The 21,485-nt window shown below is 42.1% G+C and overlaps 1 protein-coding gene across 1 annotated transcript in view; it reads left to right on the forward strand.

Annotated features, from left to right (window-relative positions):
* The first annotated feature begins 1,111 nt into the window (after nt 1–1,111).
* The window catches only part of hapln1b (hyaluronan and proteoglycan link protein 1b), a 43,896-nt gene continuing 23,522 nt past the window's right edge, over nt 1,112–21,485 (forward strand). The window contains exon 1 of the mRNA XM_033647750.2: nt 1,112–1,498. The gene's annotated coding sequence lies outside the window, so the exon portion shown is untranslated. The remainder of the gene's footprint in view (nt 1,499–21,485) is intronic.

Raw genomic sequence — 21,485 nt, forward strand, 5'->3', positions numbered from 1 at the left:
AATCAGTGGAGTTTTCTTTCAAAGTTGACGACCTTTAACCCTTGAAAAAATATAGTAAATAACTATAGAGCTAGCCTGATGTCTGGGACGTTTTCGGTACTTAATGTTACAGTCACATTTCAGTTGGCACTTAGAACGTTTTCAGGTTCAATACAACAACCTTATAAACCAACACATTCTCAATCCGACCTAGTCACATATTGACGTTTGGTCATGGACTTTCCACGTCCACATATGACATGCAAGGTACCCTGGGTGCGTTGGTTGTTGACATTCTGGGACAACATGTCAACAACTAATGCAGGTCGTTGGGTTTAGAAAAAAAGAACAGGTCATAATTTAACAGGACGCGAACACCACTCTCCTGGGTGAAAGTCAATGTTTGTTGGACCCATCCACCACCCCTAACACCCACCCACAACGCTCGTTCGTGTCCCGCTGCGTTTCCAGCTGATGCCACTGAGTGTTGTTAAACCATAACGATGATCAGCCGGGTATCGCACCGACGTTCAATGACAGCTTTTTTCGTTAGCGTCTGACGCCTGAAGTCACTGCCCAAGCGCCGGATTTCGACAGCTCTGGAGTGAGACTGGGTTGGTCTGTGACATTTTTGGTATATCAGTTAACAGAGCTTTATTTTAGAAAATAAAATGTATGGAAAACAGAGCTGAATTAAATTTTAAATTAACTGAGTGAGTAAAACATAAAAAATTCAAATAATAAAACATGAAGGTGGGGGTGCACTGGGGGCAACTTGGACTACCAAAATCGTAGCCACAGCCCTGCTGTCTGAGTCTGTGTCTCATGTCTGGGCAGTTTTAGGTCAAAGTTCAACAGATAAATGAGTAATCCTGCTTATTGTTGCTTTATTTTCACTTATCTCCTGTTATAAAGTTCAATATAAGATTAAGTGTTGTGGTAAAAACTGCTGACAGTGAGGTGGCTTTTGAATCTTACAGGTATTTAATGGTAAAATTAGCTTCTTTTTTTTGGAACACATCACATTTAGGGACTAAGAGCTGTGAGACAGGCGGAGACTGAATCAAACTTCCCATCACAGATTGAGCAACAGGGGCTGGGTACTGAAAACAACAACCCAGAGCCTGCAGATCCTCCAGGATCTCCTCTGCACTGATGCACACTGACCGACCCGCAGACACTCTCCTCATGTCACTGCGTGCTGGAGCCGGTTTGGAGCAACACATCTGGGAGTAACCCTGCACAACTCACCGGAGTTTCCCGCAGCTTTGCATAAAATTTCACCTGCATGCGTCAGAGCGCACACTCCTCTTATCCCCGCGCGCAAACACACACACACACACACACACACACACCGCGCGCACATACACAAGGAGGAGTGCGCCTGTTCCTCGGAGAGCAGCCAGGAGAGGCTGAAAACATCCACACCGCCTGGTTCGTCGTACCTTGACGTGCGTAATCATTTTGCGCTTCATTCCGCATCCTGACCGCCGGAGGGTTCAGACAGCGCGCTCAGCAGGTACACTACTTTTATTCTTCCCATTAAAATCTGCAAATAATGCTTTAAGGACATTTATTGTTTGACATGGGGTGTTGCTTGGTGAAGTGATGGCACACACACTTTGTTTCTGTCACTTCGGGTAACCACAGCTGAGATAGAAACAGAAAACACGCGGCAGAGAGGGATTATGCATCTGTCATGATGTCATGTGATTAATTGCTTTATTGATTGGAATAACTCACTAACAATGAGGTCCAAAAGTCTATAATCAAATAAAATAATCACATCAACTTTATTTATAACGCCATTTTGATACAAAGTGCTTACAAAATGTACAGGTAATTTCTGAAAATACATTGTAAGGTGAAGAAAATGAGTAACAGCAGCAGTTATCATCAACATAACCACTTACACAATCAGAATCTTAATAACTGACTGATTAAAAATGAAAACATCAGTCTATAACTCCAGAACTACAAAAAGTAGCTTCACCATCAATCTTCCATTTTTAAGCGAAAGGTAATTAATACTAAAAGTAACGTATACAAGATAGATATTTGATCAATAATGAGGTCAATTAAGGGACATACAAATATATTTTATCACTAATATAAGTAAAAACAGTTTGTTAGTATTTGCTGTTCGTCATTGTCTTGCTGACTGTTTTTGTAAACTAAAATGAGGTTGTAATGGATTCCTTTGGACTGACAAACATTTTGGACTTGTGTCCTTTTCTATATCTGACTTTGATCTGTGAAGCAGACACACTGCCTGAATGACTTGTTTGGTATTTATTCTAGAATCTGACATTATTGCAGCTCTGTCCTGGTGTATCAGAGACTGTGTGTGATGTTGCAGTGTAGGAGAGGTTGAGGTCTGGTTTTTTCAGACAGATCTGGTGTTTGGTGCATGTTACGTTCACAGTTCTGCTGTGGAAAGTTGTTGTTTTCGGTGAAAGAGGAGTTGATTCATAAAAAGCCAAGTCTGAATATTTCCACCACCATGTTGGACTGTGTGATGGTGGATATAGGGACTGAGGGACCCTGACGTCTTCCTTTATCTGACTGAGAATGTGACTGAGCATGTTAAAGAGAATATAACTGAATGAATGCTGTTTGAAAAAGATTCGGTACTTTAGGTACTTTTAATTTACTTTATACACCACTACATTCACCTGACAGCTTTAGTTAGTCTATGGAATAAAATTTATATAAACAGTCAACAAAATATGATAAATTAATGAAAAAGTAGTTGCTGTTGTCTCCACGTCGACCTGCTACAACATTAAAATGTGGCGGATGTCTGTAGCCAACAAAGCTGCTTACACCCGAGTGTATATTTCTGTTCCTGTGTTATGTACACATATACACAGTGTACATTTAGCAGCTTCATACATCCTAAAAAATGTAAACAATAAGTCAACTAAGTCTATAAATGATAAGCCAATGTTGACTCAAACCTCAGTCTCCTGTGTGAAAGTCCTGTGCTTGACAACCCAGAAATCGTCAAAATCCAGCACTTGGGCAGTAACCTGTGGTGTCAGACACTGATGAAAAAAGCCGTCCTTTTAGCGTTGCATGATATGCAGCCGGTCGCTGTTATAGTTCAATGGCACTCAGCAGCATCGGGGGGAACGCGGCGGGACAAGATCGAAAGTTAAGGCGGCGAAAGTCCAAGGAGGGTGGGTGGGAGATTGTAACGTGGCCTTGTATCATGCCGACATGAAAGGACATTTTTTCAAACTCGGTCTCACTCCAAAGTCATAGAAATCCGGTGCTTGGGCAGTGACTCACGGTGTCAGAAACCAATAAAAAAAGGCATCCTTTAAGGTCGGCATGACACGCGTATGGTTGCTGTTATGGTTCAACGCTGCCCAGCAGCTTCAGGGGGAAACGCGACCGTACAAGGACGAAAGTTAAGGCAGCAAAAGTCCAACAATCACCAACTTGGATGTGATGTCCTTAACGTAAAGTTATGGAGGTAATGTTAAGGATAAGAAACATGGTGAGGATGTACCTTATAGTAAAGTTCACTGAACGTTCACACCAGCCACCAGTGATTTGACCAGCTAGATAGCAGTTCAACTTTTATCTATGGTGGTCAGTCAGTGTTTGGTTTGTCTGTTCTGGGCTACTGTAGAAACATGGCGGTGCAACATGACGATCTCCGTAGACAAGGACCCGCTTCGTATGTAGACAGAAACGTCTCATTCTAAGGTAAAGAAAACAACAGTTCTTATTTTCAGGTGATTATACACTAAAGAAAACACACTTATATTCCATTTCTGCGAGTTGGATTTTGTTTCCTTTGGACGGAGCTAGGCTAGCTGTTTCCCTCTGTTTCCAGTCTTTATGCTAAGCTAAGCTAACTGGCTGCTGGCTGTAGCTTCATATTTACTATACAGAGATGAGAGTTGTATTAATCTGAACATCAGACTCTCCACAAGAATCTCCCTAAATGTCAAACTATTCCTTTAACTCCTCTGATTAAAACCACTCAGATGCAACTTGCATCAACTAACTGGAGTGTGAAATTGCCTCCTCAACAAACTGAGGTTTTGTTTGCTTTCCTCGCTGATCCACTCGTCGTCTGTCAGTCCGTCATATTTGTAACAGTTCTCATAATTGTGGTCGGTGTTGTGCAGCACAACAAGTGATTTAGAGCCCAGAACATCGAGGCGCTGCGAGACGCTCGCAGCCCAACAACCCCGCTCTGTGTGCTGGCTTAGACATGGCGGCTCCACCCTGACACCCCCACCCCACCCATTACTCTGCACCCAACCAGCACACACAAACACATACACACACAAACACACACACACACACACTGTCGCCTGCAGTGGCCCGTGTCAACCCCTGAAATGAAAAGAGGGGGTGTATTCTCTGCAGCGACACACACACACACACACACACACACACAGTCGACCTCAATTTGTTTAAATGGTGATCAGGAAACAACAGGTTAACTGAATGTGACTGTGTGTGTGTGTGTGTGTGTGTGTGTGTGTGTGTGTGTGTGCAGGAATATGTGGCTTTCGATGTTAATGAAGAAGAAGTCTCTTTATGAATAGAAGTTTCTGTCGTGTTGACTAATGTATTTGCCATCTACTGGCTGCAGCTTGAAAGGAAATGTTCTTCTAAATAGTCCAAGTGTGTGTGTTTTTGTGTGTTTGTGTGTGTTTGTGTGTGTGTGTGTTTTCATTACTATTTGTGCAGCCTCTTGAGGACATGTTTTCTGAACTTTCCCCCTATTTAGCAGAAATATAAATGAAGCAAAAACATTTTTTCAGGGTGAAAACATTGACAGACTGTGTTGAAACCTCAAACAAATGAAATTCAGATGAGCCACAAGATCTATTTGTAGGCGTCTGAACGTGAAGCACTGTCCTCAGGTTTCCAACCATCACATTCATTCCTGGTTTCCTCACAGCAAACAATAATTATTCCTTTAAATCCAGAACAAACTAGTTTGCACAAAGTGTCACATATGCAAAAACGTAAGGTAAAAGTGTTCAAAGGTCCAGTGAGTAGGGGTTAGGGGGACATTGAATATAATACAGTAAGTGCGTTTTCTTTAGTGTATAATCATGTGAAAGTTTGAATTGTTATATTATTTCACTGCCATGTTTCTACAGTAGCCCAGAGAGGACAAACCAAACACTGTTTCTGTGTTTTCGTATCCACTACCACAGTTAGAAGCCCATCTGCAATGAGCAGCGTTGGAAAAACACTGATTTGTACTGTGAAACTGTTTTATTCAGTGTTTTTACCGGTTTTAATCACCTGGGCTCTCATTCATAAAACAATGCGTAGGATCCAAAATAAAAATGTGTGTGTGCTAAAAAATATTTGACAATTTCTACAATCAGGCTCCCACCTCACCATCTGCGTCGGTAGTTTCCCACCTCCAAAGTGTTCATAGGCATGGGTCAAAGTTTCTCCCTTCAAGTCTGTTTTTATACATCCTGACTTTTGAGTGGAAGGTGGAGTGTGCCTCTTTCGGGCCTCGTTTTGTGCGTACGCAATGTTTATAAATGAAGAGACCTCTGTGGAAAATTTGGCTCCCCAGAAAAACCTCCTGAACATCTGGATCACAAAAGGTGAGAATACATTAGCAAGTGGTGGCGGGCCGCCGTCTCTGAAACAGTGTCTTTATTCAGTGTTTTTACCAGTTTTAATCACCTGGTCCGTTTGTTTTGGGGCAGAAGAGACCTCTACAGATAATCTGTAGGATAGTCGCATGGATAGCTTAATAACTGGGCTAACTGGGCACAGGCCCAGAGGTCCAAAGTGTCAGGGCCTCCCTAGCCTTTACCTGAAAAAATGGCACTCAAACAAACACGTGCCGACCAGCGAGAAACCCAACAACTGACCACAAAGAAACATAAAACAACTACAAAGAGACACAAAGAGACTTGCAAGGTCTACAAAACGGGCAAAAAAAGTCCAAAGGGGCAATACTTGGGTGCAAAGCAACTACAAAGAGATTCAAAATTAACACAAAGAGACACAAACTGACCACAAAGAAGCGTAAAACAACTACAAAGAGACATAACAGGACAACAAAGAGGTGTAAAACAGCTGCAAAGAGACACAAAGACACTCACAATGACTGCGTTGTTGTACTGACATATTCTGTGTACTGTGAAAGAGACTGTATGTAAACTGTACGTCCTGTGAAAACGGGAGTGTATTTTGAAAGAAGACTATGCCCAAGCTAGGGGTTGGGCCCCTCCAAAGGTTGACCAGATCAATCTGAGGGGTCGTCACATGATTAATGGGAGAGAGAAGAAGAAGAAGGACCTACATTGGGACACACATCCTGATTATTAAACCTTTGAACTTCTCAGCTATGACAGTGAAGCACAAAGACACCACTCATCCTCATGACGCTTTAAAGAGCAGAAAATCTCAACTGTCACCCTCAGACCATCCTCCCCTGTCTCCTCACCCCATCCTCCCCCACTGTGAGAGGATAATATACGACTCTTTGTCCCCCTGAACCGCTCGCCCGTCTCTGGTAACTGCCCACCTTGACCCTGAGGAGAGCCGTACAGTTAAAAGATGATGTGGTTCTTCTTCCCAGCATGCCACTGTGATTTATTCTCTCTTTATACCTGATCTCAAGGTGTCAGGGGTGAAAGCCACAGGTCAAAGTTCAGCACTGGTCACGGCCGAGTGTGACGTGTGATATGAAACGGGTTAAAGCTCTGAGCTTCAGGGTTAGATCTCATTTCCTTCTATAAACACAGTGAAACGAGGACAAAAGTCCTTCAAGATGGACCCAGTGAAACACCTGAAATTAATCTGAGTTCTTGAGATCACTAGAGATGACCTGAAAGAAATGCAGCTGATCCCCCAGAAAAGTGTAATTAGTTGAAAAAGGCAAAAAAGAAATATATGATATAATGATACATGAGAGGTGATTAGCTTAGCTTAGCTTAGCATAAAGACTTCCTGAAGTCTTTTCGTCAGAAGTTGTCAGGGTTGGCCAACACATTCTCACTCTGACCTCGTCACATATTGACGTGTGGTCATGGACTTTCCACGCCCACATATGACGCGCAATCATTAGCACTGGAAAAAAATAATCTGTTTTCTGCTCTGACAACACTATGGTTCAGGTTTGGTTAGGTTTAGGCACAAAAATGACATCTATACAAATAATAAACCAAACCTGAACCACAGAGCTGTCTAATCAGAAAATGCTTTTTATGCCTCTGTGCTGATGACTAGCATGGCTGGAGGCATTATCTGTCCCATTTCGGTTAACACAATATCTTAAGAATGCCTTGAGGGAATTCCCTTAAATTTGGCACAAACGTCCACTTGAGATGAACGGATTAGAACTTAGTGGTCAAAGGTCAATGTGAATGTGACCTTGCATCTGTCTCATTCATGTGATCACAATATCTTAAGAGGCCTTGATGGAATTTCCTTAAATTTGGCACAAACGTCCACTTGGCGATGAACAGATTAGAACTTGGTGGTCAAACGTCAACGTGAATGTGACCTTGCTTCTGTCTCATTCATGTGATCACAATATCTTAACAGGCCTTGAGGGAATTTCCTCAAATTTGGCACAAACGTCCACTTGGCGATGAACAGATTAGAACTTGGTGGCCAAAGGTCGACGTGAATGTGACCTTGCGTCTGTCTCATTCATGTGATTGCGATATCTCAAGAGGGCTTGATGGAATTTCCTTAAATTTAGCACAAACGTCCACTTGGCGATGAACGGATTAGAACTTAGTGGTCAAAGGTCAATGTGAATGTGACCTTGCGTCTGTCTCATTCATGTGATCACAATATCTTAAGAGGCCTTGATGGAATTTCCTTAAATTTGGCACAAATGTCCACTTGGCGATGAACGGATTAGAACTTGGTGGTCAAAGGTCAATGTGAATGTGACCTTGCGTCTGTCTCATTCATGTGATCACAATATCTTAAGAGGCCTTGATGGAATTTCCTTAAATTTGGCACAAACGTCCACTTGGCGATGAACGGATTAGAACTTAGTGGTCAAAGGTCAATGTGAATGTGACCTTGCATCTGTCTCATTCATGTGATCACAATATCTTAAGAGGCCTTGATGGAATTTCCTTAAATTTGGCACAAACGTCCACTTGGCGATGAACGGATTAGAACTTGGTGGTCAAAGGTCAACGTGAATGTGACCTTGCGTCTGTCTCATTCATGTGATTGCGATATCTCAAGAGGGCTTGATGGAATTTCCTTAAATTTAGCACAAACGTCCACTTGGCGATGAACGGATTAGAACTTAGTGGTCAAAGGTCAATGTGAATGTGACCTTGCGTCTGTCTCATTCATGTGATCACAATATCTTAAGAGGCCTTGATGGAATTTCCTTAAATTTGGCACAAATTTCCACTTGGCGATGAACGGATTAGAACTTGGTGGCCAAAGGTCAACGTGAATGTGACCTTGCGTCTGTCTCATTCATGTGATTGCGATATCTCAAGAGGCCTTGATGGAATTTCCTTAAATTTGGCACAAACGTCCACTTGGCGATGAACGGATTAGAACTTAGTGGTCAAAGGTCAATGTGAATGTGACCTTGCGTCTGTCTCATTCACGTGATCACAATATCTTAACAGGTCTTGAGGGAATTTCCTTAAATTTAGCACAAACGTCCACTTGGCGATGAACGGATTAGAACTTAGTGGTCAAAGGTCAATGTGAATGTGACCTTGCGTCTGTCTCATTCATGTGATCACAATATCTTAAGAGGCCTTGATGGAATTTCCTTAAATTTGGCACAAATATCCACTTGGCGATGAACGGATTAGAACTTGGTGGCCAAAGGTCAACGTGAATGTGACCTTGCGTCTGTCTCATTCATGTGATCACAATATCTTAACAGGCCTTGATGGAATTTCCTTAAATTTGGCACAAACGTCCACTTGGCGATGAACGGATTAGAACTTGGTGGCCAAAGGTCAACGTGAATGTGACCTTGCGTCTGTCTCATTCATGTGATCACAATATCTTAACAGGCCTTGAGGGAATTTCCTCAAATTTGGCACAAACGTCCACTTGGCGATGAACGCGTTAGAACTTGGTGGTCAAAGGTCAACATGAATGTGACCTTGCGTCTGTCTCATTCATGTGATTGCGATATCTCAATAGGCCTTGATTGAATTTCCTCAAATTTAGCACAAACGTCCACTTGGTGATGAACGGATTAGAACTTGGTGGTCAAAGGTCAATGTGAATGTGACCTTGCGTCTGTCTCATTCATATGATCACGATATCTTAACAGGCCTTGATGGAATTTCCTTAAATTTAGCACAAACGTCCACTTGGTGATGAACGGATTAGAACTTGGTGGTCAAAGGTCAATGTGAATGTGACCTTGCGTCTGTCTCATTCATATGATCACGATATCTTAACAGGCCTTGATGGAATTTCCTTAAATTTGGCACAAACGTCCACTTGGCGATGAACGGATTAGAACTTGGTGGCCAAAGGTCAACGTGAATGTGACCTTGCGTCTGTCTCATTCATGTGATTGCGATATCTCAAGAGGCCTTGATGGAATTTCCTTAAATTTAGCACAAACGTCCACTTGGCGATGAACAGATTAGAACTTGGTGTCCAAAGGTCAACGTGAATGTGACCTTGCGTCTGTCTCATTCATGTGATCACAATATCTTAACAGGCCTTGAGGGAATTTCCTCAAATTTGGCACAAACATCCACTTGGCGATGAACGGATTAGAACTTGGTGGCCAAAGGTCAACGTGAATGTGACCTTGCGTCTGTCTCATTCATGTGATTGCGATATCTCAAGAGGCCTTGATGGAATTTCCTTAAATTTAGCACAAACGTCCGCTTGGCGATGAACGGATTAGAACTTGGTGGTCAAAGGTCAACGTGAATGTGACCTTGCATCTGTCTCATTCATGTGATTGCGATATCTCAAGAGGCCTTGATGGAATTTCCTCAAATTTAGCACAAACGTCCACTTGGCGATGAACGGATTAGAACTTGGTGGTCAAAGGTCAACGTGAATGTGACCTTGTGTCTGTCTCATTCATGTGATCACAATATCTTAACAGGCCTTGAGGGAATTTCCTCAAATTTGGCACAAACGTCCACTTGGCGATGAACGCGTTAGAACTTGGTGGTCAAAGGTCAATGTGAATGTGACCTTGCGTCTGTCTCATTCATGTGATCACAGTTTCTTAACAGGCCTTGAGGGAATTTCCTCAAATTTTGGCACAAACGTCCACTTGGCGATGAACGGATTCGAACTTGGTGGTCAAAGGTCAACGTGAATGTGACCTTGCGTCTGTCTCATTCATGTGATCATGATATCTTAACAGGCCTTGATGGAATTTCCTCAAATTTTGGCACAAATGTGCACTTGACTCAATAATGAACTGAATAGAATTTGGTGGTTGAAGGTCAAAGGTCAAGGTCACTGTGACCTCACAAAGCATGTTTCTGGCCATAACTCAAGAATTCATGTGCTTTTCATGACGAAATTTTACACGACTGTTTAATAGGATAAAACAATGAAGTGATGTGATCTTATATTCAAAAGGTCAAAGGTCAACTTCACTGTGACATCATCATGTTCAGCATGAAACACTTTTCTGACCATTACTCAGCGTCATATCTCAGGAACAGAAGTGGAGACATTTGGTCAGATATTGAATCAGTGACACTCGTCTAAACTGTGCTGACTATATCAATCTTCTGTGCTGCTGTGCTGAAGATGTGCGTGAAGCATCCATGTTTTCACAGACATGGAAAGCAATAAGTTATTTTCGTAGCAGTGCTGTGTAACGATGTGGAAGACAAATTATGATGTCTTGTCAGTGGTGGCATCAGATTGGAAACGCTTACACATGTCAAGCAGTTATTTTACTTTGGAGCCAGGCTAGCTGTTTCCCTCTGCTTCAAGTCTTTATGCTAAGCTAAGCTAACCAGCTGCTGGCTGTAGCCTCATATTTAACCAGTACATATAAGAGTGGTATCAATCTAAACATCTAACTCTCCATCAAATGTTGAACTGCTTCTTTGAGGTGAACATTTACAGTCGCCACCTGTGAGATGATGAAAATAACTCTAGAGATTCAACCTGCTGCTGGATACCTGACAAGAAAATGTCTCCCCATAAAGTTTGATTACTGAACATACAGAGAGCTGAGGTTCAAGACTCATTGACAGGAAGTCTGCTATTTCCGAGCCCTTCATATGGAGCGTCCTGATTGGTCGTGAGAGACTTTAAGCCTTATTCCCACTCCTGCCACCTCACAGACCCACTGTGCTCCACACTGAGGACTCTTTGTAGCAGCGTGGTGGTGTGACGCTGACGTGCCGCTCGGTAGGTAGTGGACCGGTTTGAACCCACCAGTTTAACCACTGAGGAAAATATACGTGCTGTGCCGTGAGCTATTTGTGAATAACCTGGGCTGTGTGTACAGTAAATACCCCACCCAGCACTTCCTACCCCACCCACAGACAAATACATATGAGCTCTCACAAGTGTCGGTGTGTGGTGAGGTTTCCAGAGCAGGTTGTCTCATAGCTGCTGTTACATCAGGGTGTTTCAGCTCTCAATATAGCAGCTCTCCTGAGGAAATACCTGCACACACACTGGACTTTAGTTCAGGTCAACACACCCTCAAAACTGAAGTCTGTGTTCGGTTGGTGGGAGGAGGTTTCCATGCTTTCTGTTTGAATAATGACAGAATTTCTCCTTTGATTTTTGCTATTTTTAACTTTATGCTTACAGACAGAACTTAAAGTCCTGTTTTATGTGAACAAAAGTGTTGATTGTTTGAATCAGTGCAGTGACTCTGGGGCTGACCTCTTATCTGTTTAACAGTGTCGGCTGGGTGATCTGAAACGTTTCCCAGAGCTCTGAACAGCAGCGGTCTCAGTGGGGGGAAGACGTCACGTAGATAGCAGCACATTAGAGCTATTTACACCACGAAACTGTCGACCAGACCAGAACAGAGCTTTGTGTCTATCTGTAATTGTTTAGTCATGTCAGACGTAGAATTCGCATCCATCCTGCAAACAAAGTGCTTGTCAGATCGTCTGATAGTGTCTGACACTTCCTCCACTTTTCTAATGGTCCATGTCGACAGTTGTCAGATGTGTGCTAATATGAGGATTTAGACTTTTTTCTCAAGCTTTTTACAGGACGACTTCTGTCAATTTTTGTGAGAACAGCTGAGTGAAACAACACAGGATGGATAGCGATGAAATGTGGTTCCGATATTCGCTGCTGTGCTCTTTCGCATTTCACAAGAGCTCAAAGTTCAGTTCACACTGATTGAAATTAGCTACCCTACATTTTAAACCCAGTTCAGTAACGTTCTAAAAACCTGCCAGTTCACAGCAATGCAGCTAGATGAGACGGTGTATCATCTCTAGTCAACAACTCTCTGCTTCCATTTTGATTTCGAGTTTTTCAGGCTCATTTTGTGGCTGAATATAATTTGTAGCTTCTTAAAATATAAATGAGGATAGTGATAGTGAGATACTGGCTACAGCTGCATTTGTAGTAGTGATGGAACGGCAACAAAACGAGCATCAGATGGACTGTATTCATAATCAATATGCCTCAATAATATAAAGAAGCAGTGCCCATTATTAAGTCAAGTAGAATGTGTGTGTGGGCGGGGCATAAGCACATACAGTGAGCAGCAGCAGCAGCGACCCATCATCTCACACCAGCACACCGTGAGGACAGAAACAGAGGGCTCAGCAGGGACGGAGCACCTGCTGCAGCAACTGAACACGCTGTCTGCGGTCATTTTGACTTGACCAGTGGACTTCACTACAGGCTAACTGACTCTAGAAACAGGTGACGAGCTTTATGTTCTAAAACCAGTTGCCAGAGATTTGACCAGCTTGAGTCGAGTTCAGACAGGCCAGTTCACACTGCTGCAACTTTTCTCTGCAACATTTTAAAACAGTTTTGTCGCGTCACAAACTGGGCTTAAGGCTGACCCCAATGCTTCGAAGCTTCAACTGTTGCCATGGTAATCAGGATTCAAAAGCTTTGTTTTTCTATACTGTTACGCAAAAATCCTAAATCGCCCACAAGGTAAGGAACGGTAATGCAACATAATTCATTATGCATCAGCATTAATTATTAGTTATTCTCAGACAGGGACATTTAAACTTAGTGATAGTTTTGTGACTACGACAGTTTGACCCCTGTGACGGTAAGTCGTGAGAGCACTGCTGCTAGGCAACGGCAACATGGATGCTACTGTCGGTATCTGGAAATCACCAAGTCTAATGTTGTGTTGACACCAAATGCGATGTGAGTTTTTGCTTTGCGTCACTAGTGCGAGTTTGAACGCTAGAATATTTTCTGTTGGCTTGCTTCATATGCGCAAATAATGTGAAATTGCTGAATCGATGAATGAACTTCCGTCGGTACAACCTCGGTGTCGTACATCCCTGGAGGATCTCAATGCTGATTGGCTATCGCAGTGCGAATTGGTCGCCGAAGTACAGATTTTTCAAATCTCACGAATAAGTGTATGAAACAAAATCCCACGACTCGGTTAATTTGTACCGCTTAATTCATGTATTCCACGTCATTCGCATCACGTCCATTGCGCCACCCAGTGGGAATTCGTGTCTAACCATGTCTTTACACTGACTTTACTTGTAATCCACTTGTATGAATACCTTTATTCGCGGCCGGTGTGAACACAACATAACAATTTAGCAAGCTAGCGAGTCAGTCATGTAATGCAGGTAACGGTAAGATATTGTGTCAGAGGAAAGAGATGAGGCCATTGGGAACATCAACATTTTCCTCAGACATATTATAAAGGTACATAGACCAACTCTACACAACTAAAATTACTATGTATTAACGGACCATTCACCAAAAAAAGTCCACTGTCAGGAAACACGTCACAACTTGTGAACTCTGAGCTTCCACTTACTAAGTCGTAGATACAACATAAGAGGGGCGTTCAAAGGGACTCCTCTCATAATCATGGTTAACACAACCTCATCTTAACGCAGCATTACTGCTTTTAAGCGAAGTGCTTGCCATTCACCCAATCACACGCACTCACACATTGATGTCAACGACATACTGTGAATCAGAGTGCTGGAGATCGAACCTCCGTCCCTGTAGTCAGTGGACGACCGGCATCATGGAGACAGAAAAAAGACATTTATTGATTGACAATATTAAAAAACAACAACGCAGATATAACTGTCCAGAGTAAACACTGGAATTTTAAATTTCTTAAACCTTGTTGGACCAACCCTGCTCTTGTGATATCAGTGATCTCATGTAAACACAGGTCTCACTGCGTCTTTAACACACACCTCCTCTCTGACATAACTGAAACAGAAATATAATCCAGAGCCTGACATCATGTTCGTCAACATTAATCAGTGTTGACGTCAGTCAGACATGAGCATAATAGAATCCATACGTGTATCTGACCGCCTGCTGGGCCCCCAGAGCTGCTGTGGTCCCTCACATCACATAAATACAGAGTCCAGGGGGGCCCTCTGGAGATTTCAGTCTCCAACAGTCAAGTAATGTTAAACTGATGCATCAACAAAGTTAAACCTTTAAGGGGAGATAAAGGTGCAGAATCCTTTCAGTCATTAATTTTCTTTCATTTCTAAAGAGATAAACACAACCTGTTAACGACCTGTTTAATAAATAATATAGATCTTATTAATGAAATGACAGCAGGGATGCAGCTAATGATTATTTTCATCATTGATCTGTCTCTTGATTAGTTTTTCATAGTAAATGAAATGTCAGAAAATGTCCAGTACATGTTCAGGGATCCCAACAAGACGTCTTCAAAGAGTCCAGAATCCACATCAGTTAACAGATATAAAACGGACAAAAAGAAGGAAATCATCACATGTGTGAAGCTGGAAAAGTGGACGCTTGGTATTCGTCATTAAACAGTTAATCTATCAACAGAATATTTGTGTCAGCTGATGGATTTTAGGTTTGTGTTGTTGTGAAACAGCCCACATGGTCTCAAATGTTTCCCACAGACAAGCTCTGTGAAAAGGCCTTGGCCGGGTTGTCTTCATCACTGAAGTGTTTTCTCTTGTAGAGTTGAAAAATACAGTTTGAAAACACTTCTGATAAAGCATAAATCTCACCTTTACATTGTTCCTTCAAATCTGTGTTTTTGTGTGTGTGGCTTCTTCTTCACCTCACTGTGGTTCATCATGGGCTCATTACTTCCTCCTGTGGCAGCAGAACAGAAAACAAAGACGATAAGAATGATAGTTTTTGCTCTTATTCTGAAATAGATAATATTCCAACAAAGCTGTTTACGTGGGTGATGAACATGAATATTCCTCTCATATTCCTGTTCACATGCAGCTGTGTATACTCTACGTCAAGCCCTAACATGACGTTTATCATGTCAAAATATAGAGAAGTAGAACAGCCTTCGCTTGTGCAGTTGTGCTTCTTTGCATCAAAATAGTTCTTTTCAGCATTATCCACTGGTGGCGAACACAGCCTCCCTCTCTCATGATATTTGTGCATATTCCAGAAACCGGTTGATATTCAAGTCTTTAATTGTGTTTAAAAGGTGTGTTTCTCCTTCCAACCAGGAGTGTGAGCATTTCGTTTAGGCATGCATCTCTACCACACAGTGTTAATTTCGTTGATAAAAACTACAACGAAAAATTTCCGTGCCGAAAACGAAACAATGACATGCAAAAAACAGATTGTGGTAATAAAAACTAAGACAAAATCTATGCTTCAATTTTGTTAAGGAGACAAGATGCGGCCAAAAATGTTGGTGGACTATCGGACATTGAAAGCCGAGAATGGCTGCACTTGTACTAATCTTCAAATGCCACATAAGAACAGGCTGTTAACTCCAGTAAATAGTCTGCACCAGGACGTTTCACTATCCAGCAAAAACACTCACACCAGAGCAGCGTTAGCCATTCATGTGAGCTGTAATTCAACATAATGACTTGTGTGTGTCTGACTGTGGATGGTGGAGCTGCTGAAAGGATTTGTGGAGTTTGTCAGTTGCAGTGGTGGCTGTTAGCAGCTAGCTCCGTTTGTTAGCTGCTGAATGGCAGCAGAGCAAGCAGCCGCCATGTCATGAATTTAAGTCGACTAAAAATAGACTAAAACAATGAAGGATAAAAATGACTAAAATGTTACTGAAACTAAGAAGCATTTACGTCTCAAGGCTAAGACTAAATCTAAAACAGCTGTCAGCATTCACACAGCATTGTTTGTTTACAACGTACAGAGCTGACTGTAAACAGACAAGGCCATGTGTCACACACTGCAGTAAAAACCCCGGTGAAGACACGTATTGTGAATGCACTGTACACATGTCCAAATAATGCCCCTACAACCTGAATAATATCAGCATGTCCCACATGTCTTAACTGGAAAAAGCCACATTCAGAAAAAGGCTTAATTCAGAACATCCAAACAGAAAATGCCGTATCAAATGTGGAATATTTGCAATAATGTGGAACATTAGCGTGCATGTAAACGTAGTCAGTGATCCAACATTTGAAAATAAAATTGAACAAATGACAAAAAGGTTTCTGCTTCATCAGAGGAGATTTGAAACAGTGTATTTTGGTTTTTATAAGAGAAAAGACTTCCAGGATGAAGACTGGCTGTTGGTTTGGTGAATGTTCATCTGGTTAACTTGTACAGCATGAAATAACACACTCTGAGTAAAATAGGAAAACAAGAAGCAGCAAAAGGCATGTTTTAATACAACAACAGTGTGTGTGTGTGTGTGTGTGTGTGTGTGTGTGTGTGTGTGTGGTGATGGACAGAACAGTTCCCACACCCTATAAAGGAGTTGGATGTTTTAATGGTCTCAGATAAAGTTTCACCATCAAAGAGCTCATGACCAGATTTATGAAGCTGCTTCATAAAACTTCACACACACATAACACACACCTTTAGCTCAGACTTGTACCCGGCTCATGTAGACGCACTGATGATGACTGTGATTGAGAAACATGCAACTGCTGTAAAATATTTAAGCAGAATGAATCAAAGAAATTTGATTTAAGACTTTATGTTCACATGCTAGTGCTTTTCTTTTGAGCCACGGCAGCTTGGTAACTGATCGATCATCTTGCGTCTCTCTGTTACGTATATTCAGGTCAACAACACTGTGTATGGGTCTAATGGTTAGATTATGTATCTCTTTTGTAAAAATGTATTTGTCCGATGTTTTTGACTCATGAAGTTTTATCATCCACGTCTTTTTTACTGTGATATAAGTCTCCTCTGTCTTCTGTCTCTTCTCTCTCTGACTGTCCCCTCGGATCTCTGTCAGACTTTAAGGCTTTTGCCGTTTCACAGTTCATTTAGTTCTCCTTCTGAAGGAGGTTTGTCAGGGTCAAGTGGACGCTCGCTCCCTTTGCACCTTCATCATAAATATCTGTCAGCTTCAGGCCAGTGGGGTGTCTCCAGTGTCAGTGGGAATGAAGAACCTGAGGTCTCACAGGACAAATAAGATTTGATACTCCTAAAGTATCAAACATCTACACTTGGGAACAGAGGTAGGAGAAGTACTTAGACTTGGATGCCTAAAATACCACTATGATGTGTTTCACTTTCACTGCACAGACTGTGTAGCTTCAGTGAAAGTGAAACACATCTGTATTATTTTAATGCAGGGAGCAGACACAGTCCAGTCACCAGAAGAAAATGTTGGCAATGTACATTTCTGCAAACCAGATACGTTACATTTGTATGTGTCATATGTGTCATACCAACATTTTTAAAGTGAATGGATGGCATGACACCTACACAAGATGCCTGCCAAACTGCAAACCACTGTCAAAGACCAACACACAACAAAACTGGCTGTTTTTTAGTGAGTCATTGTTGTTTCCACTGGAATTTTAGGCATCAAACTTGGATGTTCTTTAGAGACCCAGCCCTGTGTTTGGCACATGGCAACAATGCCAAAAAAAGCAGCTGTTTTATACGGAGACTGCTGCGTTTCCAATGGCGATGGTGCCAAGAAAAGCAGTTGCTTTAAGGAAGAAACTGTTGCGTTTCCTGCCAGGATAGTGCCAAAAAAGTGGTTGTTTTTTACGATGACATTGCTGCATTTCCTGCTGGGATAGTGCCACGAAAAGCGGTTGCTTTTAATAGAGACATTGTTGTTTTTCCAGCTGGGATAGGACCACAAACAGTGACTGTTTTTTACTGAGACATCACTGCATTTCCTGCTGGAACAGTGCCATGAAAAGCAACTGTTTTTTACAGCAACATTGCTGCATTTGCTGCCAGTATAGTGCCAAAAATGTGCTTGTTTTTTGTTGTGACATTGTTGCGTTTCCTGCAAGGATATAGTGCCAAAAAGCTTTTTTTGTGGTGACATTGCTGCGGTTCTTCAGGGACAGTGCAATGAAAAGCGGTTGTTTTTAAGCAAGACATTGCTGTGTTGCCAGCCAGATAGCACCACGAAAAGTAGTTGTTTTGTAACTGAGACATCTTTGCATTTCCAGCTGGGACAGCACAATGAAAAGTGGCCTTTTTTCACAGCAACATTGCTGCATTTGCTGCCAGGATAGTGCCAAAAAAGAAGTTGTTTTTATTGAGATGTTGCTGCATTTCCAATGGCAATGCTATTGCGTTTCCAGCCGGCATAGTGCATGAAAATTGGCTGTATAATACAGCAACATTGCTGCATTTTTTGCTGGGATAGTGGCACAAACAGTGTCTGTTTTTTACTGAGACATCACTGCATTTCCTACGGGGTAGTGCCACGAAAAGCAACTGTTTTTTACAGCAAAATTGTCGCATTTGCCGCCAGGATAGTGCCAAAAATGTGGTTGTTTTTTGTTGTGACATTGTTGCGTTTCCTGCAAGGATAGTGCCAGGATAGTTTTTTTTGTGGTGAAATTGCTGCGGTTGTTTTTGGATAGTGCCATGAAAAGTGGTTGTTTTTTAACTGAGACATCTTTGCATTTCCAGCTGGGACAGCACCATGAAAAGTGGCCTTTATTTCACAACAACATTGCTGCATTTCTTGCCATGATAGTGCCAAAAATTGGTTGTTTTTTACTGAGATGTTGCTGCATTTCCAGTGGCAATATCATTGTGTTTCCAGCTGGGATAGTGCATGAAAAGCGGCTGTATGTTACAACAAAATTGCTACATTTTTTGTTGTGATAGTGCCACAAAAAGCAGTCATTTTTAACCAAGACAATGTTGTGTTACCAGCTGGGATAACGCCATGGGAAGTGGCTGTTTTTTACGATGGCATTGCTGCCTTTCCTTCAGGATAGTGCCACAAAAAGCAATTGTTTCTACAGTAACATTGCTGTGTTTCCAGTTGGGACTATTCCAACCAAACTGGGCATTTTAAGCCAAAACATGATCTTTTCCGAACCATAACTAAGTGTTTTTTTGTGCTTAAACTTAACCACAGGTTAACCACAGCATTACTGAAGAGTGAAGTTCCAGCGTATCCTCTACATAATGTACAAACATAACTGCCAACATTTACTCTGAAGATTGGGTTGTTTATATGAAACATTAACATACAAAACAAAACAGAAAATAAGACAATTTATAAAAGAATTATATTAAAAAACGGAATACAGTCAATTTAGAGGACTGAAGAAGTATATATTTAGCAAGACTTCACCATTTGTAAAGCTCTGATTGGTTGATCTTGTTCTCCAATCTGCCAGCGAACACAACACCAATCTGAGGCACTGAGCAGATCAGAGATTTGAGCAGTCTGGAAGGTTAAACTGGTGCTGGTGTATCATTGAGGTGTTTTAGGTGTGTTTTCTTGGCACACATTATGACTAACAAAACAGCAGAGCAGGTGTGTCCCTTCACTGGAACAGGTGATACACACAAACATTCATTACCTCATGATTTCCAAAGAGCAAAACGTTGTCCTCAACATGACAGAACACCTTGTCGATACACTGGAAGAGGAGGAGGTGCAGCTGTGTGTGTGGTTGGGCAATCAGGACCTGTATGAAGACATCAGAGTGTTAGAGAGGGAGCGGAGAGGCCACCACACACTGAGTCACTGAGTGCACTTAAAAGACTTCTCCTTGTGTTGCATTTTCATAAAGCTGGAGACAAATGAAAGCGCAGCTCTGTGAGACTGGACTCGAGCCAGGTTGTTGTGCTGTTAGCTGTCTGAACCTTCTAAAAGTGTTTATCATTTGGAGAGGAAGGTTAAAGGTCGTATAAACACGGCTCTAATGGAACACGTTACTGTAGAGAATCTGCTGTTAACAGAAACTGTACAGACTGAGTCAAAGAGAAGAACCAAACAAGGCATGGAAACTTTAAGTGTGTGTGTGCCAGCTCATAATTGTGACTGAAGTTTAAAATACTGGAGGTCCAGCACTGACACTTCCACCTCAAGTATACACGTTAGAGGATGTAACCTGGTAACACGTGCACATCTAAGTTGGTAAAATAAACGTGGATGCTGAACAGCGACTGATTGAGCAGATGCACAAAGTAAATGTTGAAAGTGTTAGGTTCCCCATGAAGGCCCGAGCTGCCTCTACAGTTTATTTGACCTCAGTGTCGAGGCAGTTTTGTTTTCTTTGACCCTCGTGGCTGCTGTGAAAACACACTCATGCATTTGTTATTTGTGTTTTCTGCCAAAAAATGGACAGGATAGGACAGAGTTTTGCCAGAGTTTGGACTTTTTTGACCATTTGACAAAGCCTCATGCTCATGTGTGAATATCAGCATATTCAAAGTCATTCTGGTCCTGATGCAGCCTTTAGCATGGGTTATAGTTTTGCATTGAATTAATAAAAATACATTGGAAATGCTTTAGCAGGAGGTTGGCATCAGTGGACCCAAGAGTGTGCTGGTGGAGGAGCTCAGACAGGTGGGGGTGGGAGCTTCATAGGTGATGATGAGGAGTTTGAAGTGGATACACTGGGGGATGGGGAGCCAGTAGAGGTTATGAAGGACGGGAGTGATGTAGTCTGGGTTTGTAGGAGTGTGTGAGAAGACAAACAGCTGAGTTCTGGATATACTGTAGTTTCTTGAGTGTTTTGGATGATGAACAGTAGAGGAGACTTTTGCAGTAGTCCAGTCTGGAAGTGATGAATTCGTGGATGAATCTCTGAACTGATGCTGTATCCACAACGTATGCTCGTAGACATGTACCCTACAATATCGCCTGATGTGCACCTCCCCAGAAATGTAACCATAGATGTATTAGATGGACTGGATACTACATGAAGGCCCATTCATTCTCATGAGAGCTGCTTAGCTGTGCATGAAGCCTGAATGGTTCAGCTACCCCGTTTAGAATTAGCCGGATGATCCAGAGATGATTGGCACTATTTCAGTACTGTGCAGCCCATAGAGCAGGGACACGAGACATTTACGGGGGTTGAGCACAACTGAGTGCTGGCAAGTGTCTTACTTCCATTGGCGGAGTGGCCAACTTCCAACTTGAAGGGGGATAAAATAATTTAATCTTGTGGCTTTTTTATAGTTTATAA

This window comes from Epinephelus lanceolatus, chromosome 19 (assembly GCF_041903045.1).
Source record: "Epinephelus lanceolatus isolate andai-2023 chromosome 19, ASM4190304v1, whole genome shotgun sequence".
NCBI classification, from domain to species: domain Eukaryota; kingdom Metazoa; phylum Chordata; class Actinopteri; order Perciformes; family Serranidae; genus Epinephelus; species Epinephelus lanceolatus.